This window comes from Neolamprologus multifasciatus, chromosome 7, assembly GCF_963576455.1.
Source record: "Neolamprologus multifasciatus chromosome 7, fNeoMul1.2, whole genome shotgun sequence".
NCBI classification, from domain to species: Eukaryota; Metazoa; Chordata; class Actinopteri; order Cichliformes; family Cichlidae; genus Neolamprologus; species Neolamprologus multifasciatus.
Window position 1 is genome coordinate 44,233,099 of NC_140445.1, and position 24,247 is coordinate 44,257,345.

General features: G+C 38.3%; 1 protein-coding gene across 9 annotated transcripts in view; it reads left to right on the plus strand.

Moving 5' to 3' along the window:
- Nucleotides 1-549: 549 nt before the first annotated feature.
- LOC146515035 (alpha-1,3-mannosyl-glycoprotein 4-beta-N-acetylglucosaminyltransferase C-like) overlaps nucleotides 550-24,247 on the plus strand; it is a 114,992-nt gene continuing 91,294 nt past the window's right edge. For all 9 annotated transcript variants that reach the window (XR_014874973.1, XR_014874974.1, XM_085165620.1 and 6 more), the window contains exon 1: nucleotides 550-1,129. The gene's annotated coding sequence lies outside the window, so the exon portion shown is untranslated. The remainder of the gene's footprint in view (nucleotides 1,130-24,247) is intronic.

Consider the following 24,247-nt stretch of genomic DNA (forward strand, 5'->3'; position numbering starts at 1 on the left):
TATTTCTTTACTGATTAATGTCAGGGCTTTCACGCTGATATCAAAGTCACATTTTATGGATGATTAATTTTCTGCTTAGATATTGAGCAATTTATACATATAGTCAGAAGTCTGAAACTATACAGGCTCAAAACACAATCAAATTATTTTTCAATTTGACAGCTGTCATCATAAATCAGTTAAAGATGGTTTGAATCCTTTTTACCACTTATTAATGTATTGCGATTTCACTTATTGAATAGATAGATAGATAGATAGATAGATAGATAGATAGATAGATAGATAGATAGATAGATAGATAGATAGATAGATAGATAGATGATATGAATATATGGAAAATGGCAAAAGATAGTGCTTTCCAATCTAGGGCTCAGGGTCTTTTGGTTATTTCTGAGAGGTCACTATCAAATGAGATCTGAATTGATTTTTTTCACATAGAGCAATATGGCTCTAACTTTGGTTAACGATTTCTTCTCTAACCTGGCGCATTCTACAGCATGTAGAGGGTTTCTAAGGAAATTGCTGTTATTTGTTAAACTTCTCCTCATCTCTGTTGGATCAGAGATGGGATCTCCTAAAATGTTATCAGCGCCCCTGGACCCGAGAGTTATAGCCTGTGAGGTATGTCTCATAATCGGTGCATTTTGAATAGGACACATGCACTCTGTCTTGCGATAACGGCTGAATCCTGGAGCGTTCGTGCCACGCATGCACCGCTGGAGCGCACGAACCCAGTCGCACCGCCCTCCTGTCCGCCTGCTGCCGGGAGGAGCTGAGGAGAGAGCAGACCGGAGCGCAGCGGTACCTTAGGGATGTGTTATGTTTTATGCTTAGAAATAACCTTCGAAATTGGCAAAGTTTGTCTTTTACTAGAGCTAAAAGAGAATATCAAACTGTGTGAGAGAAAAAACAAATGTCCATCGGTCGTTAGAGAAATTTCTTACGGTGCCTGCCCGCCTCCCTGGGCTCTGTCGTAGGAGATTGCGAAGCGCATCGGAGCCGGTGTCCGCGCCAGTCTAACCATCAGAAGATAAGAGAGAAACAGAGAGAAAAACAAAGAGATCGTTGGCTGTGCAGAGCCTTAGCTGACACCTGCCTTCGGTCTACGGTAGAGTCTGCCGGTGTGGAGGTGAGTGAAGATGTCATGTTTGTGGGATGTTGGGTGGTTTGATATCTAGTTGAGGTGACGGATGATGAAGGTAAGGCAAAGTGGGTGCACTGATAACTGTACCAGCACGCTTGTTCTGGTTCTTATCAAGCTCTACACAGCATGTCACCGAGATGCGGACCAAGTCATAACTTTTGCACATTACAGCCTCCCTCGCTGCACAGGCGTCACAGCATGTGGGGTTGCGTGTCTGATAACATCAAAAATGCAATAAGTCACACTCGGAGAGCGTGTGTGCAATTTCTATCCAGCCTAGCAACCAGGCAGCACCAGAGGGAAGGAGTTCACATCTTTAACTGTCTTAAAACACGCTGTGGGAGGCTTTTATTTTATTATTATTTTTTTTAATCTAAAGAAATCATTTCTCAAACCGCCACATAAACATCCGTGACATGCGATGTCATAGCTTCGGGCTGTGCCATATTTAAAAGATCATGGCTCAGGATTCGGTAATATTGATATTAGGTTAATAAACCATAGCCATCTATTGGAATATCAAGCACGTTTTAAATTGTTCAAAAAAAATGTAAAAATCTTCTAGAAAAGGCTTGTTGTTATGAAGGTTTGGTATTTTTGTAAAAAAAACAACAACAACAAAAACCCAAAAACAAATTATTATTATAAATTAAATGTCTTTGGACTATTTTCTGACCAAACTAAGAAGTTTGGACAATTTCTTTTGTGTGTCTTCTTGTAAACTTCTGCACATTTTAAAGACTTAGTCATTGTGTAACTGTAGTATTCAGTAGGTTATATAATTACATTTTAATTGGCTGAAACTGTTCTGCAAATCAAAACAGCATTTGCATCACCTGAATAATATAACTCAACAAAAGGAGCAATAAATATGAATATGAGTGTATTATTTCAAAGCATGAACAACTTTGTCCCATACTATGATATCCACAATAAGAAAAACACAAGATGTGATTGCACTTCTGAAAGGCTGAATTAAAACTCTAACAGTAAGGCTTCACCAAAGGCATGCATTGTCCTTAAAGTCATCAAAGAATTGCATCATCTGCTAGAGTTGTTCATGGCCTGCGGTGCGAATGACAGCTCCATGGCTCATCTGAAAGGCCTGTAGCAAAACAGCAGCTCATTACAAGAGCAGCGGCTCGGGCTTCCTCTGGCGGGAGGCTGCTGGCTCATTAGGGGTCACAGAGGGGCGAGTCTCCCACTATGAGCTGCAGCTTGTTACCACAGCACTTTGTGAAATCACTGGTATTTGGAATGAATTCATTTTTACAGAAAAACTGAAGAGACGCACAAAAACCAGTATAAAACTTGTGCTATAAATAGCTTTCAGTTTAAAGCTACAGTAAAAATGAACAAAACCCCAATGTGTGTACACATATATATATATAATTCATATATAGACACCTCTCTTCTAAATCCCTCCCATCAAACAAGCATGTCTAATGAATGTGAAAATAAAGCCGATGCAATTGGCTTCACAGAATGTTCAACCCAGTGTGCGACTATCTTTATTCCATTTGTATTCTTTATACTTCTTTATTTTACTCATCTGATCTGGTCTGAAAAGACCTGTAATTGGCCAGCCTGACACTACATTTTTCCTCAAGTCTGAAAGTAGAGCCCAAAGGAGGAGAGAGAGTCGACTTCTCTCTAAGGCCTCTTGAATAACATATTGCTTCTCCCAGCTTTAACAAGGCATCTTTGGTCATGTGTGTAGGCTTTGAATTAGATATATGGAACAACAACAACAACAAAATAGTTAGAACACTTCATCACTTCATCATGACATTAAAAAGAAAAATAAATAAATGAAGAAATTATCCACTTACATACTGTAGGAGATGCTGCTTCTGATTGCCCCATTCCTCAGTGTAAATATGTGAAGTAGGACATTTCTGATTATTCAGTGTATAATGTTGCAACTGTTATCAGCACGAAAATAAAATAAAATAAAAAAACACTGTCAACCAGAAGGCAGCAGAAGAGACATGGCCAACTCCACAGAAGACATCAAATACAAATCACAGTGTACATACATTTACATAAGATGTCTGACTGGTCACTGACCCACTGTTCAAGCCTAGTACATGTAGACTTCATGAACCTAAACTTTACACTGCCCTGTTTGGTACAGTAATACTAGGCAAATCTCACTCTTAAGTGTGAGCATGGAGTAGAAGTCTGGCTAGAACCAACAATGGAACTACACCCCCCCCACCCCCCCCCCCACCTGCTCCACTCCTCCGCCTCCACCAGTTTAAAAAATTACTAGACTCCTAAAAAAAATGAGTCATGCTTTTACATTCATTTTTACTGTCCAAGCAATTTAAATAAAGTCATACTTCTTTAAAAGGATAGAGAAACTGTGTGCTCAGGCAGAACGTAAACCTAAAATGCTCTAATCCTTTCTGCTTTCTGAATGGAATTACATGCAGGCTTATTTCTGTTGCCCTGCCACAGTTAATACAGACGTTCTATGTAGTGAAGATGGAAGTGTCCATCCTAGTAAGACATTTACACTTGAATCCATTCTCAGCTGTTTTTTTTTCCAAACATTGTCAGTATAACTTCACTCTTACTGTAGCTTATTTGAGAATTTTCTAGAACTGGCAAGCGCAACTGAAAATGCTGTGAGGATATCCCTCCTATCGTTAGACTGTTTTCAGCTTCCAAAATAAAAGAGGCGTTAATTAGATTTTTAAAAGAGTTACTTTATCCCTGTGTAAGATGCACTGAACTTTTAGCTGTCTGGAGACATTGAAAATTGCCACAGCATCCACTCAGATAGTCTGGGCAGCCACTCACTTGATTTATCCGTGAAAGGTTAGACAAATGCCATAAATAATTGTTAGTCTGCCTCCTGACCATACTATTCCCCCTAGTGACTTACCATGTTGATTTTCTGAGGTGGCGCAGGTCATGAATTTCCGGGCAGCTCGAATCTATTGGACAGCCACTGAGCTTTGCTGTGACATGAAGGATGTGAGGCGTAAGCGTTGGAGTATGAAGGCTGCTTCAGTGATAGTGGGATCTTAGCTCTGGTATATGTTCAGTTGCTGTGAAGAAAAATCTTAATGTCAGTGCAATGACTGAATGACTGAGTTGCTGACTGGTTTCCTGGCTGGCTGAATGAGTGAAAAAATGGACTTTACTTACAGCATGCTTTACATCGATGCCAAGATTAGCACAGGAAGGAGATGAAACACTCCAGGCATGAATCCAGACTGTATATTCATACACTCAGAGATGCACTGATGTTGCTGTCAAGTGCTTAACCGGTTCAGTGAGCATTGTGATGCAAAGCTTGAATATCATGTTTATTAAGAGAGGAGAGGAGGGGTCTCTGGCAGTGGGTATAATATTCAGCCCCATGTGCTCAGCATAATGTTTTCTTTGTTTTGTTTTTATATCAGAGTGTTTAATTGAATTCACCTTAAATGTTGGCAGCTGTTCCTGGAGTTAAATGCAAAATTCAAAAAGGACGTTTTATTTTAAATTGTACAGGACTTGGATAGATGTATTTAAGTTGCATGACATAAAAAGTCCCAAACAAATTAAAGCTATTTGAATCGAATCCACTTGCGGTTACATGTGTTAAAAATTTTTTCCACCATAGCAGAAAGAGTCAGCTTTAATGTGACAGTACTGAGCTACAAAATAGTTCAAGCAAGAACAGCTTATTAAATCCATACCAGGAAAAATACTTATACCTATTAGCTGAATTAAGTCTTATGTTTGGAGATTGACCCAAAACTCAGTGAAGTGTTCTTTGCCTTTGTCCTGTCTACAACTATTTTCCTGCAGTTTTTCTCCTTGTGCTGCTCATTTATTATAATGTGACTTCTGGCCCAGTGGTGGCCAAGAAGAGTCATGCTCACAGTTTATTGCTGGATTTAGATTAATGAAGATAGACTATTCTTTTTATAGGAAAATTTAGGTATTTCTAAAACTAGGCCCATTTTTTGGCATTTTTCATGGTCTAATATATTACATGGACCAAAAAACCTTTGGAATTGGTTCTATATTGCGTCCTGTCAGTGTAATCCCATGGAACAGCTGTCCATGTCAAAGTAAAAGTACGTGTTTTTTGCAGTGACGGACTCAGATTGTTGAGCCAAAACGTCAATATTATGGAAAGCATTACTACAGAGATCTGTCTAACATATTTCAGAAGTCAAGCTCATGTAGAAGTCTTGCTCTGAAATCTCACAGGAGGTGAGTTGTTGCAGGAAGACAACAAGACAACAAGCTAAATGTGAGTTAGAGAGTTGCAGAGAGCCAAAAGCTCTCTGCAAAGAGAAGTGGAAAGGTATATATATATATATATATATATATATATATATATATATATATATATATATATATATATATATGTGTGTATATATATATATACATATATCTGTGTGTGTGTATGTGTATATGTGTGTGTGTGTGTGTGTGTGTGTAGAGGGACTACAGTAAAGTCAAGTTAGAGTAAAAAACAAATTGCATGTGGCTACTCTTTTTCAAAATTGTGGCAAATATAGCAATCAATACTGGTTCAATATCCTATTAGCAATTTACAAACTTTGGCCCCAAAACAAGAAATACCAAAATTTTCTTTAAGGATTTATCTGTTGTGTTTGGAATATAGTCATCACCCAACAGTGCCTCTTTGTAATTCTGTTATACAGCCTATTGGGTTTGGCTTGTAGTACCATAATGTATAAAACATTTAATTCTAATGAAAACTGTGCATATTAAAAATCTGATGCAATGACTAACCATACTCTTATACTCATCAAATCAATAAAAATAACCTGGAGTGCATTGTCTCCCAATTATCATTTAACAGTATAAACCCAAGGCAACAGTTCGCCACAACAACACAGATTCCCATCCTAATGATAGTAGTGTTTACGTATGAACCCAAAACATGTAACCCTCACTGCTCATCACTGCCTTTGTTACCTGTTGAAGTTGTGGCTCTGGCTGCTGAACTGGGGTCAGCATTCACATAGCTTTATTATCACTTTGCGCTCTTGGCTAGCTTGGCTAGTATGTTAGCGTACTGTCTGTGCATATGCTTGCAAAGAGCTCAAGTTATGATTGCAGGACAATGCAGTTGCTTCCACCCTTAATGCTGTTTGCCCTTTATCATTGTGCTGTTGTGCTTTTGTGCAATGAAAGTAAAAGTAATGTCCATATTTCCACTCCTGAAAAACTGTAGACCACCCCACTATTACCCCCGTCCTGCACATGAAATGAAATCAGGTGATTGAAGCAGAATGAAAAAGGCAACTTTGTTTGATGTTTTTTTGCTTTCTATGCATCCATCATGCAGGTAACTGAGAAGCTTTTCTAATGCAAGTAACAAATTGTAACTGTAGTGTAATTAGTAAATTTTGTACATTAATGCATTACATTACTGCTTTACTGAAGAATGTGATTACACCCAACGCTTGCTTCATAAAAGGATGTGAATACCAAGGAGTCTGGAAAGCGGCTTAAAAAAGATCTCAGTATGAAGCATTACACTGTGGGGAACATCATCTACAATTTTCAAACAACTGCTAGTTTGTTCAGAAGTGGAACCTCAGTCGTTTCAAGGGCAAACTATTCTGTAGGCACTCTGCTACTGTTATTGTTACCAAACATTCACAACGAAGATATGCATGGGTGCCAGTAAAAGGTTTTTTTTAAGTAATGTGTTCTAAATGGAATGAGCACAGAGACTTTCTGTCACAACAACATTAGACATGTTTGCTGTGGACCAGAAACTATTTTAATATGTGAGGTCTTCTTTCCTAAAGTTGAAATTGATCAAGAAGTGTACAATTTCTTTTAGGGATATAATCATTCTAAGCACATTAACGATGTAAGATTATGACATTTTCTAGTCAACATCGTACCTCTTGTGGGGGATGTTAAAATGTGTAGCACAAGCACGAAAGACTTTAAATATTGCACATAGCTAAATTATTTTTTCAGGTTAGTCAGCAATTTCATGTACTTACTTTGTCACATGTCTCTAAATATTCATTTTTTAAATGCATCAGTTCTGTTTAAAGTGTATGAAATTACTTTAGCGGTGTGTTTTATCCTAACAGTTAGAGAGCATTTTAGAGAGCAGAGCTGAGATGTAATATACAGTGTATTAGAGTTGTAAGAGACTTCTTGCTATCTCTGATAAAGACTGTAGAGATGATAATGGGCACTAATGTATTGCTAGACAGCAGCACCGAAGTGCCGAAGAATCAAAGCAAGACAGTGAATTCCCTTATGAAATATGCATCAATGACAATGAAATAAGACCAAAGGCAAGCTGTGTTTGTTTGGAAAATAGGGTGGAGTGCTGGTTGAAATAGGTTGCATAACCATGCCATATTGCCATTCCTTTTTTGAAAAACTTCACACCAGCTGCTGATGAAGACACAAGCAGCTTTGATCAGCAAGAGTAGGTGCACTAACGTTGACAGTGCAGATGTGGACCTGAAGGCAACTGACGCTGCCTGTCTTCTTGATTTATTTGTTTATTTATCCTAAAATAGTTTCATTGCTATACATTTCTGTTTGGAAATTCAACCGAGGTAAATATTTTAAAGTTGAGTTTGATTGGTTAATTTTGTCCTAAGAAGTTTTGCTTTACTTTTTACCACTTTAAAGTGGTAAAAAGTATCGTGGGCCAGCTTGTTTTTTTAATATTCCGAGTGAATCATTTATATACAAATGCTGCCAGTTTATGCAGGTGTTATGCAAAACACATTCCAGGACACACTAAAGCTTTTATGAACTGCTTGTAGATTTTCTCCTAATAGGGTCACAAGGATTACCAAATAAATGACTGAAGAAGTGGCTGCATGTGCTGGTATTTTCAGTTAATAGGTCTGAGTGAGCTATTAAAAGCTGCTCACTAAAAGCTCAGATTGACAAAAGGAGCAAACTGCAAAACTCAGCATATGCACAAGGTGCCTTGGGAAGGAAATTCAAATAGCACAGTTGATGCACCTGCGATTGAAGCTGTTCGTTGCCATCACTAATTTATCAGTGTAATTTCAGGTAACACAGGTGTTCAGACAGTATGTGTAAGTCTGAAGACTTCTGCTGGATTTGGTTCATAATGTGCTTCTGTAAATCTTCCTAAAATATTTTGACACATTTCTAACAGAATAATTTGAATAATACAGGTCGCTGGTTCGAGGCACAAATTCCCTTTTGGGGTTGTGTTAGGAAGGATATCTCAAACCCAAATTAAAACATGTGAAGTCACTCGCTGTGGTGACCAGGGAGCAACCAAAAGGAGCTTTACAAATAAATACATTTAGTAGGTGATTGTTACACAGTTATATTTGACATCAAGTCTTTAGCAATGTAATTGACAATGACACCTGAAGCCGTTTGAATTTGATATATTTGATTTCTTTTTCCCATTTAATAGAACAATTAGCATTGTAACACTAGTTCATTACTAAGTAACAACATTTAATAACATCAGTCACTATGTACCACTGTGCACTACTTTCACTGTCCAACAAACAAAATATTTTCAGTCCTTAAAGGGTAAATTTTAAGGGATTAAAGAGCTGGCCTCTACATCCCTATTCAGTGAGATTACATTGCTGGATTTAAATAAATATCCAACTGTGATGACGCTGGTTGGAAAACTTGATGTTTTGAAGATTACCCTTAGTATTTAGGGCCTAAACCAAAATAGAAAATGTGTTTAAACATGCCCAGCACCAGGGGAGTGGTTTACATGTCATATTCTTTACACAGCAATTTAAAACAAAAAAGAAGTGCATCTAATGGTTGGAAGGATACTTGAATGACTTGAACACATCAAACCTTAAGAACAAATCAAATCAATAACTTCTGTTATTTTTGATCTGAGGATTACATTAAAAATCACTGATTTACCTTTTATTATTATGCCTAATGACTGATATACGAACAATATATTGTTTTTGTGGAAAGAAGATTTGATGAAGAAATCATAAATGGACACATTTCCTTTACGTAAGAGCTGTTCTACCAATCACACTGCTATTTAACTGCTTACTTGTCTCTTTTTTGAAAAATATGATTTCCCTGTTTGAGCCAGTTACAGGCCACACATACCTCCAGACCTCTTGATGCTGACAGATTTGTTCAGTTGCCAAAAGACTGATAAATGCGGGAGATTACTCGATAGCCTTTCATTTATGCCGTGTATATCTCCAGATACGCACACACATACACAGTGTCAACAGGGTGTCTCTAAGAAAACCTAATATTGCTCCTTCTGCAAGCTTCGCTACTTTAGGTACACATCTGCCGTCACCCTTTAAATTGAGCTCATGAATTATGGATGTCTGTCCCGCTGCTTCAACCCCTAAACTGTAATTAGTTTTGCCCAACACTTCTCATCATGACACACTTTGTGAGCTGCAAAAACAGAGAGGGGGCAGGGTTGAGGGGGTGTGAATACATTGTTCCTTTAAGACAGCAAAACAGGAGACCGGAGGAGAATAAAGTGGAATGAACCAATAAGAAGCCATGGTTTGCAGAAGCTGTTAGTGACACCTTGACGAGGAGAGAGGAGAGTAAGGCTTTAAGGGATAAAGAGGAAGGTGTGGTGGGACTTTTGGAGTGTGGGTGAGGGCTCTTGAGCTAGTCAGGAGACAGACTGGAGGGGGGGATGGAACAGAATAATGAAAGAAAGAATGTCCACGTGCAGAAGTGAGAACACAAAATTATTGCCAGGCTACTCACTGCCATTACAATGAGTGTTTATCCCACTTTTCTGAACGCCAATTATCTGTTCCCGCATGAATCATGGAGATCATTTAGACTGGTGGCGTGCACAGAGCACCAGCAGAGCTCCCTCACGATACAAACACGGTAGGAATGACTGAGTGCACAGGTGCAGTTACATGGTTTAGGCAGGTGAGTGTGTGCTGATTATTTTCATGATGGTGCTGCTCCATATGTATGTTATTCCCAGTCTCGTTGTCTTAACAGAGGAATATCCGAGTGCTCTCTGGCTGTGTGTCTCTATCTCACACTGTGCCTCTGCTCCCTTTCAAATTAAAATCCCTGATGTTCCTGTGGTGTTCAATATTCTGCTCCTCCACTCTGTATTTTCCTTTTGTTTTTTCCTGTTTTGCCACTGACATTGCCAAGATGTCATTATGTCTGATCCAGACGTAATAAGTCATCTGAGACATATGGTGCTTTCCATGCTGCAACAGTTAACCTGCATGGTCGTGCTGCGCTGTGCAGTGTTTGATGACCCAAGTTTTTAGTCTCAGAGTCATGTGCTCTGTTCATCAAATTAATTAAGATGCCTTATTTTACGTCCAACATTTACCTCTGCAAACATGGCTGGAGGCATAAATACAAAGCTGTATCATCGCGTCATATTTGCCTTGTCGTTCCAGTGAGGTTTCTTCATGTACCTCAAGCTCAGCCCCTCTTACCCTGACCTGTACTGGCTCATTCCATACATCGAAAACTTCATTTAACTTTGCTGAAGTTACCAAACAGGTAAACCTCTGCTGTCTCGCCGAGTCCTTTAGCAATAGCAATGAATTGCCTTCCTGGCCTGCTTGACTCTATTTCATACTATTGTCGGCTCATGGTGATTAACTGCCTGCGCTTGTGGCTCGGGTGATTTCTGCTTTGTGTTGAGAGCTGGGCTGCGACCGGAGGACAGGCCTGTGAGCAGGGGACGGCTGCCAGGATTGGAGGGTCAGCTGATCAGCTCTGAGGTGCGGGAGATTTATGACCCCCCACAACAAAGCTGTGTCTGCTGAGGGACCATAAACCATAAATCAGGAAGAAGTGGGTCAGTTTGGGTCAGTGCTCATCTGCTTGCTGCAGATCTGCTCGCTGTTTTCCTAAAAGTGTTTTTTTTCTTTCTTTTTTTTTTTGCAGATGACTTTGTGACATTATAAGTGACTTCCAGCCTTTGCTCTTCAACAAGGCCTGCTATGTTAATCGCAGTTTTATTTTCTCCGCTGTTAAATTCACAGATTTTTCAACTGTCAATCACATTTACTAATGAATTCCTGTTTTCTATTTTAAAAACCCAATAAGCTTCTCTAAGTGAATCACCCCTAATCCTTTTATTATCTCAAGCTATGTTAACACTGTTGGCCTTTAGTCTCTGCTCGTCTTAATCATCCTAATTACACAATGTTTGTCTTTTAAGAGGGTGATGAGAATGAAATGGCATGGCATTGAGGCAGTGACTTGTTACTGATTGTACAAGAGGCATTATACCATCCTCTGTCTGAATCCAGTCTGTTTGATTCTGATCGCTGGTTTGACTAGTTTTGTGATTTGTCTTCCTAAGGGCAGCTAAGGCCAAAGTGAAAAATTGATTTTCTGCAGAAGGATTAGTGGTGGGGTTATAGCTATAGGCATGCATTACATTACAATTGATTTATGCGGCATCTGCACACCAAAGCAAGCAAAACAAATTCTTTATTAGCAGTTGTATAAGACCTTTATTTTACAAAAACATGCACAGGCGTGGAGACGACTGTAGTCTTTACTGTCAAGGCAGTGGGCGATGAGTATGGGAATAGCAATGAATAACTTGAAGCTGTGTTTTCGAAGTTCAGACAGCTTGAGTAGGGAGATAAATAATCTCTGCCAGGAAGGACGGATCTTAATTTATTTGTGTCTGTATTGTTGCACAAAGAGGCATTGCAGACTGCTGCTGGAAATCAAACAAATGCAAATGCTGGCTGTGGAATGGAAATGACTGTGAAACATCAGAAGTCTCTCAGTATGACTGCCATAACAGCAGGGATTTGTACTTTTGTTTACGACAACACTGATAATATTTTCTCTCATTTTAGTTTGAACAGGAATTAAGCGTGAATGCAGAGCGGGCTGTGTTAATGTTTTTCACTGTTATCCTATCACCTGACATGTTTACATTATGTATGGTATTGTCATGTGCATGTGTACGTGTTATGAGAAGAGAAATATTGAAAAAATGTTGCTTTAAATAAGTGTACATAACAAGTGTTGCTCATATCTTTAAAATGAAAAAAAAAATCATTTTCCAAGCAAAATGTTAATTTTTAAAATATTTGAAAAGCTACTGAAATGATTAGAGAGTGAAGTTTTGCTGCTATGATTGCTTTTACTGTCAGAGTTGCTATAATGAGTAACACAAATGCCACAGCCAAGTCTCCAGGGTCAGCTATTTGGCCAGTGATTGCTTTATTACTGCAGTCCATTCTTATAGTTATCAGTAGTTTGGATGTAGGACTTTACTGGAAAACTGTTTTCTTGCCCATTAAAACGAATTCCCACAGCAGTTTAGCAGCATTATTATATGGTAATGTACAGCTCGAAGCTGCAGTGCTTTTATGACCATCTCAACAGTGAAGAGTAAATGAGAAAAACAAAATGGTAACATGTGCACTTGGCAATTTATCATTTTAATGTGCGTTCTCTGAATAGCACACTTGGCTTGTCCCTGCTGAACACTTTGGAACCTTAATCTGGTTTTAGAAGTAGTTTACATATTTCTCCTAGGTGTACTCTTTATTTCAATGTAAAGATCTGAATTTAACTCACCGACTACAACTGAAATGAAAAAAAAAATACTGAAGGATTTTTTTTTTCAACATAGCAGGAGAGTTTACGTTTAATGGGGGAGAATTTTCTGTCACTTATAATGATCATCAGACCACATTGAAAACATGTACAGCACTATTCACTATTCTTGAGCTACCCTTTGTTTCTTTATGTTTTCCTTGAAAAATGGGAACTTGGTGCTGTAGTTTATTGAAACATGCAATCATACAAGGGAATACAATATATATGGCTAAAACAAAGTTGGTACAAGACTAATGAGCTTGAAAGTCAATATTTGGTATCGCCACCTTGTTTTTTCAGTATATCCTAATAATTTTCTTTGGGATTAATAAAGTATTCTGATTCTGATTCTGAAACTCTGTTAGACAAACTTTCTTCTCATTTCTTCAAGTAGTCTTTAGAAATAGATTCTTGAAGGATATTCCGAAGCTCTTCTTCAGATTTTGTCTGCCTTTTTTGTGTTCACTGCCAAGACGATCCCACGCTGCTCTAGTAATATCTGGGTGGGGGCTGGGGCTGGATGTTCACAGTGTTTCATTGCGTGCATTTTCTATCCAGATATGCCTTTACTGCATTGGCAGTATGCTGAAAAAAAACATTGCCAATCTGACATTTTCTAGATGGTATTACACGGTGGATTAAAATCTGATGTCATTTTTCTACAATCATAATTCTGCCAGTTTTCACAAGATCACCATCATCACTGGCTGAAAGCAGCCACAAACCATGACAGAGCCTCCACTGTGTTTTACATATAGTTGTAGACATTCGCCGTTGTACTTCTCTCCTGACTTCTTCTGTACATATTCAGCCAAAATGTTCAAATTTGGATTCTTCTTCCATTTATTGTGGTATTTGGTATAGCTCAGGCTATTTCCTTTCCTTAAGAATGGCTTCTTGACAGGCACCATCCAACTGAGACCATTTCTGATGAGGCTTGAGTATTCAAAAATACTATTTTATGGCTGTCAAACATTGTTATCCTCTTGCCATTTCTCATGGGTTCAGCTAATGAAAGGGGGACAAAATGTGTTTTTTGCAGCAGGCTGCTATTAACAAAGTTCCCAATTGGTACTTTGCTATGTTTTTTGTTATGTGCAGACAAAGCACACCGACTTGAGTTAGGTTATTTTTCTTGAACAATTCATAGGTCAGTTTTGTAAGTGGCTTAACAAGCAAGGAAAACATTCTTCTGAAAATGGTCGGTTACAAGGACTGCACTGAAAACCAGTCAAAAAGCAGCAAATATCCAAAGACAAGCATTGAACTTCAGACTTCAGATATCCTGGAGAATAATTTTTTTCATTGTGCTTTGAATTTAACGTCAGCCCTGCATCACTTCTATGGGTTTAATTCATAGAACATCATAAGGCATCATAATTTCTCCCCAGACAGCCTTGAATGAGCAATAATGTCATATGCGGCAAAGTGATGGCCTTATGCTTAGTGGGGAATAAATCATTGTGCCATTTTAAAATTACAGTGTAAGACAGAGCTGCCAGTAGTCACTTATCTAAAGAATTTTAGGTATTTTTGGACACGTTAAAGCCATGTCTTTCCAAAAGGACATTACAGTGCATTCCAAATAAGTAGCTAATGAATTGAAGTTATTTTAATCACAATTTGTCCTCAGCTGAATGGATCAGATCGACAGGTCAGGTATTATGCACAGCACAAGACTTTAAAAACCTCTGTAGGAACTGGGAGATAAGATAAATGGCTATAAAAGCCTCATTTCAGTACATTCCTGCACAATTGAGCTCAGATTTGCTGACAGATTTTAGCATTACTTCTAATGAAAGTGAAGCAGAACAAAAGGAAGGAATAGATGTAGTTCAAAGTCTTCATAGTTGTTATTCTGTGATTAATGGATTTCTGTTTTAACATTAAAATTAAATGTGAAACAGACTTTACCAATACTATGCTGGGGCGATCGGGGCTCAAGAGTTGGGAGTTCGCCTTGTAATCGGAAGGTTGCCGGTTCGAGCCCCGGCTCGGCCAGTCTCGGTCGTTGTGTCCTTGGGCAAGACACTCCGCCTACTGGTGTTGGCCAGAAGGGCCGATGGCGCAATATGGCAACCTCGTTTCTGTCAGTCTGCCCCCGGGCAGCTGTGGCTACAACTGTAGCTTGCCTCCACCAGTGTGTGTGAATGGGTGGATGACTGGGTGTGTAAAGTGCTTTGGGGTTCCTAGGGGGGACTAGTAAAAGCGCTATACAAATACAGGCCATTTACCATATGAAAACATTTACAATATTGCAAAAAAAAAAAAATTTGACGGGTAATGTTTGCAAGATTCAAATAATTATAGCCATCACAGGCATCTGTTACCTTCTTTGATGCTGTGAATGAATTGGAAGCCTTTAAGGTATATCTTAATTTATAAGTAATTTACAATATTGAAACTTAATGGGAGTATAGTAGTTAGTCAGTTTCACTCATGAGTGCCAATTACGCACGCTCAGAACAGATATCCAACTAAAGTTCCACTAAATGCCTGGACTACTCATTAGACGTGAACACACTGTGCGCTGCTGTAGAAGAATAACAGCAATAAATATATAGCTATAAGTAGGTAAAAATCAATCATTAAATCCAAGACGGCCAATTGGTGAGCTCAAAACTAAATCAACTCTTACTGAATACTAACATTAATAGTACTAGATCTCTCTCTTTTGTTCGTTGTTAGATTTAGTGTCATCTTCTGCATCTTAAGGCTTTGTGACAAGCAAACCATGGTAAGCCTAAACGCATCTTAAGCTGAATTTGCTACAGATTTTAACAGAATACAGTCAGAAAAGTAAATAATATCATGATGATAGAGAACATGTATAAAGTTAGTATACAGCTAAATGGATGATCAACAGGATATATGAACTTTATGGTGTTGTTTCTGTAATTAGATGAGTGCATAGATACCCACAACAATCGGTATGGCTCTGTCTACAGTGAAAATAGCTAGAAAACATGTTTTTGGCATCAATTGCCCCTGAAAGAAAAAGGCCCTTTAGCTTATGCTAATTCGAGTGGTCTGAGTGGTGTATGGGCTGTGTCTTTCGGTTTTAGAAAATCTAGTTGATGATGTGAGACTTTGGGCAATCACAGGTATTTTCAGAGCTTGTAAAGCAAGTATAAAGTAACAGCACAATAGCTATAGCTGAAGGAAATGTCTATATAGAAAAAGGATTCATTTTATTAAATATTAAGCAGGGTTTTTACCTGGAGCAGTACGGATAGAATCAGTTATTTTAGCTTAGCTATTGTAATTGTCAGAAGTTTGTAACTAATTTCAGTCAAGGTTTTAATTTCTGTTTTATCAGTGCTGTAATGTTTCTGGCAGCCTTCAAGTATGTTGGGGTCCTATAAAGGTGTCCAATACTAATGAGTTGAAAGCACGAGTTTTGTTAATTTAGGCTAAATTAGCATTTTTCACATTACAGATTTTAAGCCAAATTATACTTCTCTGCTTGCCAAATTCTAGTCTGCTGCTGAAATAAACATTTTCTCTGCTCTTGAGTAACAGTGGGATTTGACACTTTTAAAAAGAACACGTTAGCGTTTCAGGAGCCAAAGTAATGCATTTTTAGCAAAAAGCTCCTCTTTCTGTATTGATTAGCAGTTTATCCATAATTTGTGTTTCAGCTTCACTGTGTTTCACTTTTGCAGCTCATTCTGAGCTTACATGAACCAAAAATGGATATAAACATGTATATGAAAATAGTTGACAGCAATTAATCTTGTTCTGTATCAATACTACTTACACAGCATTCACATTCAGTCCTCCCCCAAATCTATATTTATAGATTATGAGTATTGAAAAACACGCCGGAGAACTTTCAATTAAAAAAATACCAGTTAAACCTTGGCTGACTTTCCACCTGTTACTACAGGATTAGATGTAAATATTTTGTTTTTATAGGATGTTTTTTGTCTACTTCTCTTTTGCACACACACCTTCACAAATATGTTAATTGATTGTTGGACTGGCCAACCTTAATGTACCCTATATTGCATACATTGCATACATATAACACAGATAAAGCAAATATCTGCCTTCACACACATAGGATGTCGGCCCAACCTATGCAGCTATAACAGCTTCAACTCTTCTTGGAAGGCTTTCCACAAGGTCTAGGAGTGTGTTTATGGGAATTTTGGCCATTCTTCCAGAAGTACAATTGTGAGTTCAGACACTGATTGTGAAGGAGAAGGCCTGGCTTGCAGTTTGCACTCTAATTAATCTCAAAATGCTCTTTTGTGTTGAGGTCAGGACTGTGCAGAGCAGTTAAGTTTTTCCACACCACACTCGCTCATCCAAGTCTGTACGGAGCTTGCGTTGTGCACTGGTATGTGGTCATGTTGGAACAGGAAGGGGCCATCCTCAAACTATTCCCACAAAGTTAGGAGCATGAAATGTTTGAAATTGTCTTACTGAACCATTAAGAGCATTAGGAGTTTCGTTCGTTGGAACACAGGGGCAAAGCCCAACTCATGAAAAACAACCGCACATCACCACTGCATCTGACACACTTGCACCTCATGATGTAAGGCTTGGATACAGCTGCTCAGCCATAGAAACAAACTCCATGAAGCTCTTAACACACTGTTCATTAACTACCCTAAAGGCCACATGAAGTTTGAAGGTCTGTAGTGACTGACTCTGCAGAAAGTTGGCAACCTCTGCACACTATGTGCCTTAGCATCTGCTGACCATGCTCTATGATTTTACACCTACCACTTCGTGGCTGGGTTGCTGTCATTCCCAATCATTTACACTTTGTTATAATACCACTAATAGTTGACTGTGGAATATTATATAATAGTGAGGAAATATCATGACTTGACTTGTTGCATGAGACATCTGATCACGCTGACATTAACTGAGCTCCAGAGAGCGACCCATTCTTTCAGAAATCTTTGTGGAAGCAGTCCTCATCATTAGCTGCTTGATTATAAACACCTGTGACCATGGAAGTGACTGGAACACCTGAATTCAATGATTTGGATGGGTGAGCGAATACTTTTGACAATATAGTGTACATGTGTGTTTCTGTGACCACAACAAATTGGTATGTTCAGTAACAATACCTCGACCGCAGTAGGTTATAAATTACATTTTTATAGTCTAACTGACTTTTTTATAGTCTCTATTTTCAGTGTTTGCTGCAAAGGAATGTTCAGACTGCGCCTCAAAATTCACGCCATGTGCCAGCAGTTTTCAGCAGGTTTCAGATGCAGGATTACTTTGCAGCACCATCTACCACTGAGGTAGTTCCTATTCCTGGGCTTCCCGTTGCCTTTGTATCCTGTGTAGGATAGTGTGAGCAGATAGAGACAGAGCAGCGGAATGAATGGGCGGCAGAGGCAGCAGCGAGGTGGACTAGAGAGATTAACTGGGAAATTGACACTGACAAATCTCATACATTAAGGCTTCCTGGGAGGCAGGTATCGGTTGAATAGGCGGCAGGTACCATATCCCATAAATGGCACTGGGTTTCTTTAATGCTCGGCTCACAGCATGTAAAAAAGCTGAACCACCCTGTTGTCGACAGCAGAAAAGATAAGAAAGCCAGGTGTGCTCAGAGACATTTCATTTGACTAATGTGTTTACTGCTAGAATAATGAATAGAGTGAAGAAGATGAGAGTAATTAATTTGAGCTGTGCTAGCTAAATAACAAAGCAAATATGGGTAAAACTGTTTCATATCCCTTTGGAAGTGATTTTTTTTTCTCACTTTCTTGCCTGTTTTAATGAGATAAAGCCAGGCTTCTTTGATAAGGAGTCCTTTTTACTGTTGTTAGTAGCATAGTAGCCTTTTGATCTGTTCTAAGGGTATTTGTTCACTGTTTCATGATGAAAAGGATATAACCATCAACACAATTTACATTTTATACCCTAAACAATTAACTCCATTTTGGAAAAATAGAAATATGTATTGCTGTTTTCAAATGTAACATTTTATGAAATGTTTTATGAAATGTAACATTTGACCCTAATAGGTCATCATTGTCCTACTCACACACTGTAATCCTTTTAGAAAATGTTGCTATTCTGTATGTTTCATTCCTTCGTAAGGGATACTAAACATAAGAAAACCTCTTTGGCCTCTGCAGCCACAGTACTTGATGTTGACTGAGTGTTATTCCCAGCGACTTAACCCCGCTCAAGAGGTTCATGGTGTCTTCCTTCTATCTTTATTTATTTTGGACAGTGAAGTTGTTTTCCTGAAAAAGGACTGGTACCCTTACTGTTGCCTAGCAACCGCGTGAGTCCACGGACTTAGCATCTTGCAGGATCTTTCTAATACCTTGAAAGTCTCCTCTTTAGGCGTGAGAAGAAAGTTTGAGTATTCATTATTGTGCATGACTAATGAAGTACCATTTACAATAATGAAAAAAAATTAGGCCACTTGATAGTCGCATTATTCAAAGCTCACCACAGGTTTAAACGTGTGATTTCCCTTCTCAATAAAAATTGCTGTGAATTAATTTTATTAAGGCTGCCAGAGTACATGTGTATGTGTGAAGTTTTTAAAAGTGCAAGTCATTTAAAATGCTCCTTGCTGTATTAATAGAAAATAGACGTCTTGTTTTCTAAGACCCATTACTATTATACAGAGATATTGTACAGCACTGTCTTGGTAGCAGCAGCATTGCATTGGCATTTTTTCCACTCAGATAGTGAATTCATCAGACTTTTTACTGTTAGCTGTTAAATATTCATGGCGCTGTTGTGTTGTTAAAATAAGCCTCATTAGCACTTCCAGCCTCTTTTCAAGTTCCGCCTTTCTCTTGTCACTCTCAAAAGAGCAACACAAACATGTTATTCATCTCTCACAATCTCTGCACCCAAACTGGGTTAAAACATAACACCAAGCCTTTGTGTTGAAATCAGACTTGCTGTAATACTGTCACATCATATTTTCATTCTGTTATTTTATAAGAATATTGACTGAATACAGGGTGGATTCTTAAATTAATGTCACCATATGGTCTTAAGAGGATATGTGTGTATTCCTAATATAATATAACCATTTAACCTGAGAACATTGAGATTAGGATTTAACCTATTACAGTACTGGGATGCTATAGCAGGTTGTAGCCCCCTGTATCCTACCAATACTAAGCATAGTAATACAAAAAAAAAATATTGGACAGACATTAAGATTCCTTGGACTGCACTGTTTTAATCCACTGTTTGTTTTTTGCACTCATCAAAATGACTGAAAAGAAATTCTGACATAAGCCCAAAAAATATATTTGCTTTAAATTGAAACAGTTTAGTTAAATATTATTTTAATAATTGATTTCAGTACTATGGGTCTGTACTCCACCATCAGTCCTAGCTATAGTAATTTTATTTCCTTTTTGTCACCCCAAAATTCACTATATGATGAATAACCCATTTTAGGAAAAGTCATACATAAGAGATGATGGAGTTTTATTCTAGCAGAGTTACATCACTTTTAAAATGCCAAGAGGTCAAAATTACCCCCTTGGTAGTTTTAGTTTTCAGCCACTGTAGATGTCCAGATGGATTCCTCTAATGCAACCTTCTCATTTATGTTTTTAGTTGACATTAGTTATAAAAGTTTAATATTACGTGTAGTTTTGGAATTGTGTAGTTTTGCACCTGTGGCTTTGATATCATTGTTTAGCAGTGTGTGAATCTGAAGCCTGTTATTGAGTGTACAATTAGAGAGAGACAGCAATAAGTATGTGGGTAATGACTGTCCATTACTTTTTAAATGTTTTACTAATCCATCTGTTGGATACTGTGCACACTCTACAGCTCCACATTTGTTTCATTAAGGACAGATTTGGTATATTACACAGTTACACATGCACTTGTCTCTTTAATAGTTGTTTCTGCTGGAGAGGGGCTCACCTCACTTAGAGGCTTGGTGCACCCATAGGCAACCTATTAACATCCACTTTATCCGCCCTTCCATATTTCATGAACTAGTTCATCAAACTTTAATGCAGTTCTGCTTCTCTCTCTTTTTGGAAAGCCTTGTCTGAATTGAAAGCCTCACCTATAAGTCATTTGCTGGAATCTTTACCACAGCTCAAAGAGGAAATTATATATATACTCTTTTGAAGCAAGGTTACTTTTCACCTCTTCCTGTGCACGCTGTCAATGGGCTATCTAAAAAATTGGGAATGGATGGATTATGGCTTGTGAAAGAACATGTTTAGAGATGTGAAATGATTTCACAAAGCCAACAACTAGCTGAAAGAAACTGATGGGCCAAGCACCAGTGGTTTCTCACTCTCCATGGACATGGCATTCAAGCTGCTATGCCACACCAGAGTATGTCTGGGATAATGTGCTACTCTCAGATTGTTGGAGTCTTAATGAGCCTGTGGGACACATGATTAGCCTGTGCCCAGACCTGATATCCAGTAATCAGAGCCAAGCACCAGTAGATGAATAGAAAGAACTGGAGAAGATTGGAATGGACAAAAGTAGGCCCAGTATAGATGTATGTGTCCATAATATGTGGGAAACACTGCTGGTGTTTGAGCGTTTTTTGTACTGAAGGAAAAATCCATTTGCCACTGAATTATTGTGTGTGTGTGTGTGTGTGTGTTTGGTGGTGGGTGGTGGTGGTGTGTGTGTGTGTGGGGGGGGGGGGGGGGGGTCTCCAAGACCGTTTCATTGTGAATAAAAATGATTTCAAAAGAGTGCACTGAATACGCCAATCACTATGAACAAACTGCATTTACAGCTTTACTGTATGCTACTGATGATTTCAGTTCGACTCCAGGTCAGTGTGCTGTATTTTGAAATGATTTTCCTGGTAGCAGAGCAAGGGCGGACACGTAGTCTGGAAGTCTAAGAGGTGTTGGGCTTAGTTTATGGTCCCTGCATTCTGGTTACCTTTGATAGCACATTAGTTTTAAGCTTATACAAAAAGAAGAAAAAAAATTGTCTTTGGTGTTCAGACTCAAACAAATGCTGTGTTACCAACTTTTTATAAGCTTCGTTTTGTCCATCCATCCATTTGCTTACCTTTTTCAGGGCCGCTGGACCCTATCCCAGCTGTCATAGGGCGATAGGCGGGGTACACCCTGGACAGGTCGCCAGTCTGTCGCAGGGCTAGCACACAGAGACAGACAACCATTCACACCTTTGGGCAATTTGGATTAATCAATTAACCTATCCCCACAAATTGCATGTCTTTGGATGGTGGGAGGAAGCGGGAATACTCGGAGGGAACCCGCGCAAACACGGGGAGAACATGCACAGAAAGAGCCCGGCCTGAGGGTGGAATTGAACTCAGGACCTTCTTGCTGTGCGGCAACAGTGCTAACCACCGTGACACCATGCTGCCGTTCTACTACGTTTTGTTAATTGATATAATGTTTCAGTGCTTGCATTGTAGAACATAATCACTAAAAACCAAACCTTTTACTGGTTGCACTCATACAAGCAAGAACTAGAATGCCTTTATTAGTAGTAATTATTAATTTAGTTTTGAAATATTGTTTTGGTGCTAAGTAATATAACAGATTATTTGATAACTGATTATTTGATTTGTTTTCAGCGATAAAGTAATTCTCTGCACATACTCTATCAACTGTCACTTTAAAATAATATCTTTGGATTTGGACAAACCTGTATAAAAGACAATGCAGGTTGTTTGTTAGTCCATTTGTCTCGTCAGATATATTGCTTCCCCTGTCGATTATGGCCAGTTAGAGTCAGTTAGGCAAGTAAAGGCATGCTATAAGGGGATTAGCTGTAAACCAACTGGGACTGAAAAATATACGCCCACAATGAATAATTGAGAGTTTAATGAGACGAGGCAGAGCTAAAGAAGTGACCTAGTTGGTGGTTAAGTGAGTAGCGAAATGAAAAACTCAGTATGGCTACCTCTTTGTTATGCATAAATTAGAGAGCCAAAACTCAGTCATATGTCTCAGTCAGTGTTTAGTTTACTGCTTGCTCTTTTTTCAAAGAGGGAGTTGATGAGTTGGGTTAGGAAAAAACAATAACCTAAATGGCCTTGCCTAAATGGAGTCTAACATCTGCTCTGGTAACCATGGCATGAGCTAGGACAATAACTGAACTACCAAAAACACTATTTACATAGCAGCAGCAATAGGAATTAACAGACTTCATTATCCATTATTTCAGAACGATTTTATCCTTTTCACAACTTGACAGTTTAGCTTACTCGTCGTTTTGAAGATTTGGTGTGCATTTGTTCTTGCTATTAGCAAATAATCAATAGAACAAAATGAACAAGGACAAAAATGTTCTCATGCCATTTACTGGGCTCTGGATCTGAAGAAATGTATAATCTTGTACATTGCAAATAAAAATTTCACACCATAGTCAACAGAATCACTGAATCAATAACAGCATTTTATTAAAAAAAAAAAAAACACAATCACATTTTTTTAAATCAGAAACTTTGTTGCTAAAGAAAGCTTTTAGGTCCGATCAAAATGAGATCGAGATCAAAACGAGTAGTCAGAAGTTGAGTAAACCAATGCACGTATTCATATAACAGAAAACTCCTGGCCCTTGTTGAATATTATGCCATGTGACTATTAGTAGTCTGCTTAGTAGTCTGAATAACTAAGGTGATACTCTCAGTGAGGTTGTATTGAACTATAGTTGTAATTTTTCTTTTGTATCCAAGATACAACTTGAATGGAAGATTAGAGAAGAAAATAAAGGCTCTTTTGGGATATTAAAGCAAACAAAGCCGCAAAAGTGTTTAAAATTTATTCATGACTCAGATTCTACATGAAGCATTGGAAAATCTTCTGATTCTGCTTTTCCTGCTTGGTATTTTTATCATTCATTGATTCAACATTCAACTAGTCTCATCAGATCATTTGACCAGTGAATTTACAGATGTAAATACCTAAACAAATCTTAAAATAAAATACTCTTTGATAGAATATAAATTTTTATTCATATAAACAAATTTTATCCGTGCATGTAATCGGGCATGTTTGACTTTGCCAAAATCAGACATGTAATGTAATTTATTTGCAAAATATGCTTTCCATTAGATAAAGGTATGCCATGGAGGGAGAGGGTGATTGGGTTTTAAGATTTGAAGTTTCCTGTTTCAAAGTCTCTTAAGTTCCCTTACAGCTTTATTTGAGATTTTTGACTCTGTGTGTGTGTCTCTATGATACTCTTGTGTAAATTTGACTAGAGAGCCAGGCTTTGTTGTAATTTTTAAAGTGGTTTTGACCAATGAAACTCCAGGCTTTCAAGAAGTTTTTCTTTTGACACGAACTACTTTTCTGCTCATTTTAAGACCAATCTTTGTACTTGAACATTTTTAGAGGAATGCCACTTAACAATGACTTATGCAGACCAACCACGTGTTTATTCATGGACATTAAACATACCATAATATAAAACAAAATAAAACAATATAGCCCAGCGGTGGGACATGGTTCCAACAACAGCCTCTTATGTTAACTGGCAACTAATTGACTCTCACGCCATACCATTATCTGAGGTTACTAAACTTATCACGGCCACGGCGAC